The sequence below is a fragment of the Schistocerca piceifrons genome, chromosome 11 (assembly GCF_021461385.2).
Source record: "Schistocerca piceifrons isolate TAMUIC-IGC-003096 chromosome 11, iqSchPice1.1, whole genome shotgun sequence".
In the NCBI taxonomy this organism is placed as follows: Eukaryota; Metazoa; Arthropoda; class Insecta; order Orthoptera; family Acrididae; genus Schistocerca; species Schistocerca piceifrons.
In genome coordinates this window covers 22,764,125-22,777,443 of record NC_060148.1, presented here as the reverse complement: position 1 = coordinate 22,777,443, position 13,319 = coordinate 22,764,125, and the positions used below count along the sequence as shown (strand labels likewise).

The window sequence follows — 13,319 nt, the reverse complement described above, 5'->3', positions numbered from 1 at the left end:
CATTCTTCTGTAGCACCACATTTCGAAAGCTTCTATTCTCTTCTTGTCTAAACTATTTATCATCTATGTTTCACTTCCATACATGGCTACACTCCATACAAATACTTTCAGAAACGACTTCCTGACACTTAAATCTATACTCGATGTTAACTGCCAGTCTACACTTTATATCCTCTCTACTTTGACCATCATCAGTTATTTTGCTCCCCAAATAGCAAAACTCCATTACTACTTTAAGTGTCTCATTCCCTAATCTAATTCCCTCAGCATCACCCAACTTAATTTGACTACACTCCATTGTTCTTGTTTTGCTTTTGTTGATGTTCATCTTATACCCACCTTTCAAGACACTGTCCATTCCGTTCAACTGCTCTTCCAAGTCCTTTGCTGTCTCTGACACAATTACAATGTCACTGGCGAACCTCAAAGTTTTTCTTTCTTCTCCGTGGATTTTAATACCTACTCCAAACTTATCTTTTGTTTCCTTTACTGCTTGCTCAATATACAGATTGAATAACATCGGGGAGAGGCTACAACCCTGTCTCACTCCCTTCCCAACCACTGCTTCCCTTTCATGTCCCTCGACTCTTATAACTGCCATCTGGTTTCCGTACAAATTGTAAATAGCCTTTCGCTCCCTGTATTTTACCACTGCCACCTTCAGAATTTGAAAGAGAGTACTCCAGTCAACATTGTCAAAATCTTTCTCTAAGTCTACAAATGCTAGAAACGTTGGCTTGCCTTTCCTTAATCTTTCTTCTAAGATAAGTCGTAGGGTCAGTATTGCCTCACATGTTCCGACATTTCTACGGAACCCAAACTGATCTTCCCTGAGGTTGGCTTCTACCAGTTTTTCCATTCGTCTGTAAAGAATTCGCATTAGTATTTTGCAGCTGTGACTTGTTGAACTGATAGTTTGGTAATTTTCACATCTGTCAACACCTGCTTTCTTTGGGATTGGAATTATAATATTCTTCTTGAACTCTGAGGGTATTTCGCCTGTCTCGTACATCTTGCTCACCAGATAGTAGAGTTTTGTCAGGACTGGCTCTCCCAAGGCTGTCAGTAGTTCTAATGGAATGTATCCTATGACTGTAATATATGTGACTAACAGTTGGCTCTGATGAACTTATACAAATATGTCGATGTAACTGTTAGTAGGGATATGAAGTGGAATGGTCACATAAGCTCAGTCATGGGTAAAGCAGGTAGTGGACTTTAGTTTATTGGTAGAATACTGGGGAAGTGCAATCAGTCTACAAAGGAGACTGCTTACAAATCACTCATGACGGATCCTAGAATATTGCTCAAGTGTGTGGGATCTGTACCAAGTAGGACTAGCAGGGACTGTGAACTGTACAAGGTGGCAGCCTGTCAGGGAATATTTAGGGAACTAGTAAAAAAAATTATTTTAAAGACGACAGTCAAGTCTTTACAAGTTTACTCGCAAAGCAACTTTGGATGTGTGTACATGACTGAAGCTGCCTGCTTTTCGGAAATGAGGCAGTTCTGTCTGGTTAAAACTGCCGACAGCTGTCTGTTGAAGTTGCTAGTGAATTCACACAGTAGTGTGCGTGGGAGGAAAGTCACTTGTTTGGACCCTGGAAGGTTCTACATTGCAGAACACAGCCTCTTCTCTCTCTCTCTCTCTCTCTCTCTCCCCCCCCCCCCCAACAAACCTTCTCTTACATCTGTGTCTACCCTTATACTCCAGAAGTCACCATATGGTGCAAGGCGAAGGGTATCCTGTACCACTAAGAGTCATTTCCTTTCCTGTCCCACTCACAAATAGAGCGAGCGTAAAATGGTTGTCTGTATGCCTCTGTATGATCCCTAATTTGTCAAAGCTTATCTTCACGATCCTTACACACAATGTATGTTGGTGACAGTAGAATCGTTTGGCAATCAGCTTCAAATGCAGATTCTCTGAATTTTCTTCTCTCTTGCTGCCTGGTTTCTTTAGTTTGCTTGACCTCCTATACTGGCTTACACCTGTTAAGTTCGTAATTCATGCACGCCTTGTGTGTCCCTTACATTGAAAAATATTCTTTTTATTTTGACTAATTTTCTGTTCTACCATTCAACATCAGCCCTGGACAGCCACTCACAAGTCCTAACTGCTTGTACAGAATGTATACAGAGATGGTCACAGGTTTGTTTGACCTGCAGGAGAGTGTCTCTAAGATGTTGAAAGAACTTAACTGGCAGACTCTTTAAGACAGACGGTACATGCCCTGAGAAACTATGATAACAAAGTTTGAAGGACCAGTTTTAAATGATGATGCTACAAATATACTGCAACCCCCTAAATATTGCTCCTGTGGGGATCATGAAGATAATATTAGATTAATTATAGCATGTACAGAGACATTTTAACAGTCATTTTTCGCACACCCCCTATGTGAGTGGAATGAGCTACAGTTGGACGTACCCTCTGCCATGCATTTCACGGTGGTTGGCAGAGTGTGGATGTAGGTGCATAGAATATCCACTGATGAAGAAAAACGTTATGATCACCTGCTTAATAGCCTATTGGTCAACCTTTGGAACACAGTACGATAGTGATCCTGCATAGTATGGATTCAGTGAGTCCTCAGTAAAATTCTGGAAATATGTGTTAACAGATATCTAGGCACAGGTCAAGCAAGTCCCGTAAATTATGCGTCAGTGGTTTGTGGGTACAGGGCTGGTGTGCGATAGCATGCCAGGTGTGTTCTGTCGGCTTCCTATCAGGCGAATTTAGTGCCTAAGAAATGAAGGTAAGTTCACTATCATGCTCCTAAAAATGCTGTAGCACAATACTGTGCTTTATACAGTCATGCACATAAACTAAGGATAATTCCAGAATGTAGTGCCACAGAACGTGGCACTACACAAAACTGGCGCTAGTAGCACAGTCAGATAGGGAACACACATGACACAGATCTGTAAGTCTACGGTATTGGTGATAAGTTGAGAAAACCGTCCCGAAACACATGTGCTATGAAACGTCACTGTTTCTTGCGCATGTACCCCGACATCAATATGAGATATGATCACCGTGCACACGTACACAGGCAGCACAATGCGTTGGCATACTCTGGATCAGGTGGTCGAGCAGCTGCTGGGATTTAGCCTCCCGTTCTTGCACCAGTGCCTGTCAGAGCCACTGAAGTGTCCTAGGGGTATGAAGACGTGCAGCGATACGTTGACCGAGAGCATCCAGACACACTTGATGGGGTTTCGGTCTGGAGAACAGGCAGGCCACTCCATTCGCCTGATATCTTCTGTTTCAAGGTACTCCTCCATCATGGCAGCTCGGTGGGGCCGTGCATTATAATCCATCAGGAGGAAGGTGGGACCCACTGGACCACTGAAAAGGTGGACATACTGGTGCAAAAGGGTCCCGATACACCTCACCTGTTACAGTTCCTCTGTCAAAGACATGCAGGGGTGTACGTGCACCAATCATAATCCCACCCCACACCATCAAACCACGACCTCCATACAGGTCCTTTTCAAGGACATTAAGGGATCAGTATCTGGTCGCGGGTTCACACCAGATGGAAACCCAGCGAGAATCACTGTTCAGACTATATCTGGACTCATCCGTGCACATAACCTGGGAGCACTGTTCCAATGACCATATACTGTGTTCTTGACACCGGGCTTTATGGGCTCTCCTGTGACCAGGGGTCAGTGGAATGCACCTTGCAGGTCTCCGGGTGAATAAACCGTGTCTGTTCAGACGTCTGTAGACTGTGTGTCTGGAGACAACTGTGGCTGCGGTAAGGTCCCGAGCGAGGCTACCTGCAGTACTCCGTGGCCATCTGCGGGCACTGATGGTGAGATATCGGTCTTCTTGTGGTGTTGTACACTGTGGACGTCCCGTACTGTAGCGCTTGGACACGTTTCCTGTCTGCTGGAATCGTTGCCATAATCTCGAGGTCACACTTTGTGGCACACGGAGGGCCCGTGCACGACCTGCTGTGTTTGACCAGCCTCCAGTGGCCCTAGTATTCTACCCCTCATAACGTCATCAATGTATGTTCTTTGCGGCATTTTCAACGCTTGGTCACCATTAGCACGTCTGAAAAAATCTGCACGCTTACTCTCTGCACCGTACTCTGATATGCACCAACACACTTCTGTGTATGTGGATTACTGCCAGCGCCACCGTGCGACAGTTGCGGGTCAAATGCACCACACGGTCATAGCCCAAGGTGATTTAAACCTGCAAATCGCCCACCAGGGAATTGTTTCACCATGTATCAGCATTATCCTTAATTTATGAGCAAGAGTGTACATGGACTGTTACCCTGCTGGAAGATGCCACGACTGTCAGGGGAGATACCAGCCATCAAGGGATGCACGTGATCCACTATAATGTGCACATAGGCCACTGCTGTCATGGTGCCTTCTATTACTACTGCAGATTAGAAAAATGTCTGTATGGTGCAGAAATTGACAATTGACCCTAAACAAGTGAGAGGTCATCTACATGAGTGCTAAAAGTAAACTCTTAAACTTCAGTTACACGATAAATCAGTCAAATCCAAAGACCATAAATTCAACTAAATACCAATCAATTACAATTGCAAACAACATAAATTGGAAAGAATATATAGAAAATGTGGGGAAGGTGAACAAAATTCTGCATTTTATTGGCAGAAGACTTGGAAGATGCAACAGATCTACTAAAGACACTGCCTACTCTATGCTTGTCTATCCTCTTTTTGGAGTACTGCTGCACAGTGCGGGATCCTTACCATCTAGGATTAATGGCGTACATTGGGAAAGTTTAAAGCAGGGCAGCATGTTTTCATTACTGAGGAATGACAGGTGGGGGGCGAGGGGGGGGGGGGGGGGGGAGGGGAGGGGAGACTGTCTGTATGTGAAAATGTTTTGTTGACACCAACCTACATATGGAGAAATTACGAGAAATCAGAGCTTGCAGAGAAATATATAGGTGTTGGTTTTTTCCCTGCACTGTCCGATAGTGAAATAATAGAGAATTTTTGTGAAGGCGATCAGATGAGCCCTCTGCCACCGGCCGGTATCCGTGGCATGGTCCACATTTCGAGCAGTTTCTGCCCTAATGACAGCATATCGAGACACAACCATTGACCTGTTGTAATGAGAAACAATATTCCTCCGTCTGGGCCACACATCTCTACTGCTCCACAGTCCAGTCGCAAAGATCCTGCACCCACTTCTGGGGAGCCCCACAGTTAACAATGTGTGCCAAACATGTTGTTGTTGTGGTCTTCAGTCCTGAGACTGGTTTGATGCAGCTCTCCATGCTACTCTATCCTGCGCAAGCTTCTTCATCTCCCAGTACCTACTGTAACCTACATCCATCTGAATCTGCTCAGTGTGCCATCTGGTTTCTGTCCAAATTGTAAATAGCCTTTTCCTCCCTGTATTTTACCCCTGCGACCTTCAGAATATGAAAGAGAGTATTCCAGTCAACATTGTCAAAAGCTTTCTCTAAGTCTACAAACGCTAGAAACATAGGTTTTGCCTTTCCTTAATCTATCTTCTAAGATAAGTCGTCCCCCCCATGAGCCATGGACCTTGCCGTAGGTGGGGAGGCTTGCGTGTCTCAACAATACAGATAGCCATACCGTAGGTGCAACCACAACAGAGGGGTATCTGTGGAGAGGCCAGACAAACATGTGGTTCCTGAAGAGGGGCAGCAGCCTTTTCAGTAGTTGCAGGGGCAACAGTCTGGACCGACTGATCTGGCCTTGTAACACTAACCAAAATGGCCTTGCTGTTCTGGTACTGCAAACGGCTGAAAGCAAAGGGAAACTACAGCCGTAATTTTTCCCGAGGGCATGCAGCTTTACTGTATGATTAAATGATGATGGTGTCCTCTTGGGTAAAATATTTCGGAGGTAAAATAGCCCCCCATTCGGGTCTCCGGGCGGGGACTACTCAAGAGGACGTCGTTATCAGGAGAAAGAAAACAGGCGTTCTACGGATCAGAGCATGGAATGTCAGATCCCTTAATCAGGCAGGTTGGTTAGAAAATTTAAAAAGGGAAGTGGATAGGTTAAAATTAGATATAGTGGGAATTAGTGAAGTTTGGTGGCAGGAGGTTGGTTGGTTGGTTGGTTTGGGGAAGGAGACCAGACAGCGTGGTCATCGGTCTCATCGGATTACGGAAAGATGGGGAAGGAAGTCGGCCGTGCCCTTTCAGAGGAATCATCCCGGCATTTGCCTGGAGTGATTTAGGGAAATCACGGAAAACCTAAATCAGGATGGCCGGACGCGGGATTGAACCGTCGTCCTCCCGAATGCGAGTCCAGTGTCTAACCACTGCGCCACCCCGCTCGGTCTGGTGGCAGGTGGAACAAGACTTTTGGTCAGGTGAATACAGGGTTATAAATACAAAATGAAATAGGGATAATGCAGGAGTAGGTTTAATAATGAATAAAAAGATAGGACTGCAGGTAAGCTACTACAAACAGCATAGTGAACGCATTATTGTGGCCAAGATAGACACGAAGCCCACACCTACTACAGTAGTACAAGTTTATATGCCAACGGGCTCTGCAGGTGACCAAGAAATTGAAGAAATGTATGATGAGATAAAAGAAATTATTCAGGTAGTGAAGGGAGATGAAAATTTAATAGTCATGGGTGACTGGAATTCGGGAGTAGGAAAAGGGAGAGAAGGAAACATAGTAGGTGAATATGGATTGGCGCCAAGAAATGAAAGAGGAAGCCGCCTGGTAGAATTTTGCGCAGAGCATAACTTAATCATAGCTAACACTTGGTCCAAGAATCATGGAAGAAGGTTGTTTACATGGAAGAACCCTGGCCAGAGTCCACATTTGCCCCTGGAAACGTCTTATAATTTAAAACATGGTTCCTAAATCTCTGTCTTCTACATCTACATCTACATCCGTACTCTGCAAGCCACCTGATGGTGTGTGGCAGAGGGTACTTTGAGTACCTCTATTGGTTCTCCCTTCTATTCCAATCTCTTATTGTTCGTGGAAAGAAAGATTGTCGGTATGCCTCTGTGTGGGCTCTAATCTCTCTGATTTTATCCTCATGGTCTCTTCGCGAGATATCCGTAGGAGGGAGCAATATACTGCTTGACTCTTCGGTGAAGGTATGTTCTCGAAACTTTAACAAAAACCCGTACCGAGCTACTAAGCTTCTCTCCTGCAGAGTCTTCCACTGGAGTTTATCTATCATCTCCGTAACGCTTTCGCGATTACTAAATGATCCTGTAACGAAGCGCGCTGCTCTCCGTTGGATCTTCTCTATCTCTTCTATCAACCCTATCTGGTACGGATCCCACACTGCTGAGCAGTATTCAGGCAGTGGGTGAACAAGTGTACTGTAACCTACTTCCTTTGTTTTCGGATTGCATTTCCTTAGGATTCTTCCAATGAATCTCAGTCTGGCATCTGCTTTACTGACGATTAATTTTCTATGGTCATTCCATTTCAAATCACTTCTAATGCCTACTCCCAGATAATTTATGAAATTAACTCCTTCCAGTTGCTGACATTCTATATTGTGGCTAAATGGTAGAGGATCTTTCTTCCTATGTATTCGCAGCACATTACACATGTCTACATTGAGATTCAATTGCCATTCCCTGCACCGTGTGTCAATTCGTTGCTGATCCTCCTGCATTTCAGTACAATTTTCCATTGTTACAGCCTCTCGATGTACCACAGCATCATCCGCAAAAAGCCTCAGTGAACTTCCGATGTTATCCACAAGGTCATGTATGTATATCGTTAATAGCAACGGTCCTACGACACTCCCCTGCGGCACACCTGAAATCACTCTTACTTTGGAAGACTTCTCTCCATTGAGAATGACGTACTGCGTTCTGTTATCTAGGAAGTCTTCAATCCAATCGCACAATTGGTGTGATAGTCCATATTCTCTTACTTTGTTCATTAAACGACTGTGGTGGACTGTATCAAGTGCCTTGCGGAAGTCAAGAAACACGGCATCTAACTGGGAACCCGTGTATATGGCCTCTGGGCCTCATGAATGGATAACCTGAGCTGGGTTTCACACGATCATCTTTTTTGAAACCCATGCTGATTCCTACAGAGTAGATTTCTAGTCTCCAGAAAAGTCATTATACTTGAACATAATACGTGCTCCAAAATTCTACGACTGATCGACTTTGGAGATATAGGTCTATAGTTCTGCAAATCTGGTCGACGTCCCTTCTTGAAAACGGGGATGACCTGTGCCCTTTTCCAATGCTTTGGAATGCTGCGCTCTTCTAGAGACCTACTACTACTATTGCGAATACATAGAAAGAAGGATCCTTTATTGTATGATTATATGATAGCGGAACAAACACTGGTAGCAATTACTTCTGTAAAATATCTGGGAGTATGCGTGCGGAACGATTTGAAGTGGAATGATCATATAAAATTAATTGTTGGTAAGGCGGGTACCAGGTTGAGATTCATTGGGAGAGTGCTTAGAAAATGTAGTCCATCAACAAAGGAGGTGGCTTACAAAACACTCGTTCGACCTATACTTGAGTATTGCTCATCAGTGTGGGATCCGTACCAGATCGGTCTGACGGAGGAGATAGAGAAGATCCAAAGAAGAGCGGCGCGTTTCGTCACAGGGTTATTTGGTAACCGTGATAGCGTTACGGAGATGTTTAATAAACTCAAGTGGCAGACTCTGCAAGAGAGGCGCTCTGCATTGCGGTGTAGCTTGCTCGCCAGGTTTCGAGAGGGTGCGTTTCTGGATGAGGTATCGAATATATTGCTTCCCCCTACTTATACCTCCCGAGGAGATCACGAATGTAAAATTAGAGAGATTAGAGCATGCACGGAGGCTTTCAGACAATCGTTCTTCCCGCGAACCATACGCGACTGGAACAGGAAAGGGAGATAATGACAGTGGCACGTAAAGTGCCCTCCGCCACACACCGTTGGGTGGCTTGCGGAGTATCAATGTAGATGTAGATACACCGCTGGAAGAAGGGGGGCAAGTTCCTTCGCTTACTCTGTGTAAAATCGAACTGGTATCCCATCAGGTCCAGTGGCCTTTCCTCTTTTGAGCAATTTTAATTGTTTTTCTATCCCTCTGTCATCTATTTCGATACCTACCATTTTATCATCTGTGCAACAATCTAGAGAAGTAGCTACAGTAAAGTATTTGTCTGTGAAACAGCTTTGGAAAAAGACATTTAGTATTTCGGCCTTTAGTGTGTCATCCTCTGTTTCAGTACCATTTTGGTCACAGAGTGTCTGGACATTTTGTTATGATTCACCTACCGCTTTGACATAAGACCAAAATTTCTTAGGATTTTCTGCCAAGTGAGTACATAGAACTTTACTTTCGAATTCATTGAAAGCCTCTCGCATAGCACTCCTCACACTACATTTCACTTCGTGTAATTTTTGTTTGTCTGCAAGGCTTTAGCTATGTTTATGTTTGCTGTGAAGTTCCCTCTGCTTCCACAGCAGTTTTCTAACTCAGTTGTTGTACCACTGTGGCTCTATTCCATCTCTTACGATCTTGCTGGGCACATACTCATCTAATGCATATTGTACAATGGTTTTGAACTTTGTCCACTAATCCTCAACACTATCTGTACTTGAGACAATACTTTTGTGTTGAGCTATCAAATACTCTGAAAACTGCTTTTTGTCAATCTGGTAAACAGAAAAATCTATCTACCTTTTTTAATATTTCTGTTTACGACTGAAATCATCGATGCAGTAACCGCTTTATGATCACTGATTCCCTGTTCTGCACTAACTGTTTTAAATAGTTCAGGTCTGTTTGTCACCATAAGGTCTAATATGTTATCACCACGAGTCAGTTCTCTGTTTAACTGCTCAAGGAAGTTTTCAGATAATGCACTTAAAAAAATTTCACTGGATTCTTTGTCCCTGCCACCTGTTATAAACGTTTGAGTCTCCCAGTCTATATCTGGCAAATCAAAATCTCCACCCAGAACTATAACATGGTTGGGAAATCTACTCAAAATATTTTCCAAATTTTCCTTCAGTTGCTCTGCCACTACAGCTGCTGAGCCAGGGGGCCTATAGAGACATCCAATTACCATGTTTGAGCGTGCTTCAACCATGACCTTCACCCAAATTACATCTTACCATTATATAATCTATCTGATACCTACTAGTATCTCCAGGCTTCTTCCATGTACACAATCTTCTTTCATACTTCTTGAACCAAGTGTTAGCTATGATTAAGTTATGCTCTGTGCAAAATTCTACCAGGCGGCTTCCTCTTTCATTTCTCACCCTCAATCCATATTCACCTACTGTGTTTCCTTCTCTTCCTTTCCCAACTCTCGAATGCCAGTCAGCCATGACTATTAAATTTTCATCTCCCTTCACTATCTGAATAATTTGTTTTATCTCATCATACATTTCATCAATTTCTTCACAATTTGCAGAGCTAATTGGCATATAAACTTCCCTTTTTAAATTTGTAGGTCTCACGGGGAGCATGCCAGAGATAAGACCCCTCAGTCGCACTATCCTCTGTGTCCTTGATGGCTCAGTTGGATAGAATGTCTGCCATGTAAGCAGAAGATCCTGGGTTCGAGTCCCGGTCAGGGCACACATTTTCAGCTCTCCCCGTTGATATTTATCAATGCCTGTAAGCAGGTGAAGGTCTGGATTTCATCGAAATTTTATGCTCATTTCCAGGTGCCAGGCCATGACTATCTACGCTCTGTCAAATTCACTTATATCGTGGATTTCTCCATTTCTAGCTCATATTGATTGAATGTTTCCCCATTCACCCCTGCTTCACTTATATACTTCCCTTAGCACATCATATGCCTGTGTCATTGTTGAGTGGCACAAAAGCTTGTAGTTGGCTTGAAAAAAAACACCTTCATATGAATCAATGACACAACCCCCAGTGGCTCATGGGACACGAGTTAATAATTAAACTATGTACTGTACAGGATGGGCACATGGGCAGGCGGTGGGTGTTATGGAATGATTAGGATTATTTTTAGAGAAAGGCCATTTATTGTTGGCAAAAGCATGTTGAAAGGGGTTACATAGGCCTAGGGAGGTGATGGTGAGCCAGAGCTTAGAGTTTGGCGAAACATTGTTCGCGAAGCAACCAAAAGTTGTTGTCTGCCAAAACTAAGTCCACAGTGCCACAGCACTGGGAGAAGCGGGAGATGTTCAATGCTACAGGGCACGCATCCGACTCGCGGGTGAGCAAGAATACAAGAGAGCGGGAGAGCGGGCCCGGCAATGGGCGGCCGGGTATATTCGACACACCACATGACTTCCTCCGCCCTGATTGGTCAGGACCGAGCAAACCATGCTGGTGGGATGGAACTTTCCAGAGAGTTGCCTGCTAAGAGACGCCTGTGTGTGTGTGTGTGTGTGTGTGTGTGTGTGTGTGTGTAGACAGTGAGCTAAATTGTAAGCAGCAGATCAACACTGTTTCCAATAAGCTAAACTTAGTCATATTTGTAATGAAACAGCTGGCTCAGTATGAACATCAAGACTTCATATGCACCATTTGTCATGGAATTTTTGAACCATACGTGCAGTATAGAATCAAAGTATGGGGGAACTCGGCCATCTCAGGAATGAAAAGAATATTCATACTGCAGAAGAAAGGCATTCAAATTATACAGAGAAACAAGCAAGAAGAATCTTGTAGAACCTTTTTCATAGCTCTTAATATTTCGACATTTCCATCACTGTATACAGGGTGTTACAAAAGGGTACGGCCAAACTTTCAGGAAACATTCCTCACATAGAAAGAAAGAAAATATGTTATGTGGACACGTGTCCGGAAACGTTTACTTTCCATGTTAGAGCTCATTTTATTACTTCTCTCCAGATCACATTAATCATGGAATGGAAACACACAGCAACAGAACGTACCAGCGTGACTTCAAACACTTTGTTACAGGAAATGTTCAAAATGTCCTCCATTAGCGAGGATACATGCATCCACCCTCCATTGCATGGAATCCCTGATGCGCTGATGTAGCCCTGGAGAATGACATATTGTATCACAGCCGTTCGCAATACGAGCACGAAGAGTCTCTACATTTGGTACCAGGGTTATGTAGACAAGAGCTTTCAAATGCCCCCATAAATGAAAGTCAAGAGGGTTGAGGTCAGGAGAGTGTGGAGGCCATGGAATTGGTCTGCCTCTACCAATCCATTGGTCACCGAATCTGTTGTTGAGAAGTGTATGAACACTGCGACTGAAATGTGCAGGAGCTCCATCGTGTATGAACCACATGTTGTGTTGTACTTGTAAAGGCACATGTTCCACATGTTCTAGCAGCACAGGTAGAGTATCCCATATGAAATCATGATAACTTGCTCCATTGAGCATAGGTGGAAGAACATGGGGCCCAATCAAGACATCACCAACAATGCCTGCCCAAACGTTCACAGAAAATCTGTGTTGATGACGTGATTGCACAATTGCACAAGCACCGAAGTCAACATTACCTTCCTTCAATTGGGCCAACTGGCGGTGAATCGAGGAAGTACAGTACATACTGATGAAACTAAAATGAGCTCTAACATGGAAATTAAGTGTTTCTAGACACATGTCCACATAACATCTTTTTTTTATTTGTGTGTGAGGAATGTTTCCTGAAAGTTTGGCCGTACCTTTTTGTAACACCCTTTATATTCAAGATCACTATTACTGCATTACAAGATTCCAGATAACTGGAGACCAATGAGACTATTCATCTTCATAACACAAAGAACAGAAAACAATTGTGGTATATTTCAGATAGACTTCAGATTTTCAAAAAAGGACCTAAATAGTTCAGTATCAGGTTAGTACAAGCATTGCCAAGAGACTTGCAAAATCTTTAAACTGAGATGATGTTCCCTGAAAGCCTAAAAAATGTTTATAATGGAAGAATAATTCTATCATGTAGCTGAATATCTGAGCAGACAGTGGGCTAAAGTCCATCTGTAAACAATGAAACTTATCTACCACATTAAGAGAACCTGGAATTAGAAATCAGTGTTTGGAAGTAAACTAGAATTAAAACTAGTCTTGTACAATGAAATATAACATTATGACACAAAATTGAGTTTTTTATTTAATTTTTTTATTTAAAAACTCCAGTATATGTATTGTAAATCATTATGCATTATGTATATACCGTGCAAGATATAATGTGTATTTACTGTGCAAGCTATTATATGTATTTACTGTGTAACTCATTTTATATGTATTGTCTAGATTGTAAGCATAATGAGGTATCCTGTATTACAAGTACATAGCTGTACAGAAAGTAATTCAAGGGACCAATCACAATAATAAAGAATGTAAGTAGCAATGTATTGAAC

At 43.1% G+C, this 13,319-nt stretch overlaps 1 non-coding gene across 1 annotated transcript; it reads left to right on the top strand.

Annotated features, from left to right (window-relative positions):
* The first annotated feature begins 10,504 nt into the window (after window positions 1-10,504).
* Window positions 10,505-10,578, top strand: Trnat-ugu. Its single transcript has one exon. It is a non-coding gene; the product is annotated as a tRNA-Thr (tRNA).
* Window positions 10,579-13,319: the final 2,741 nt, after the last annotated feature.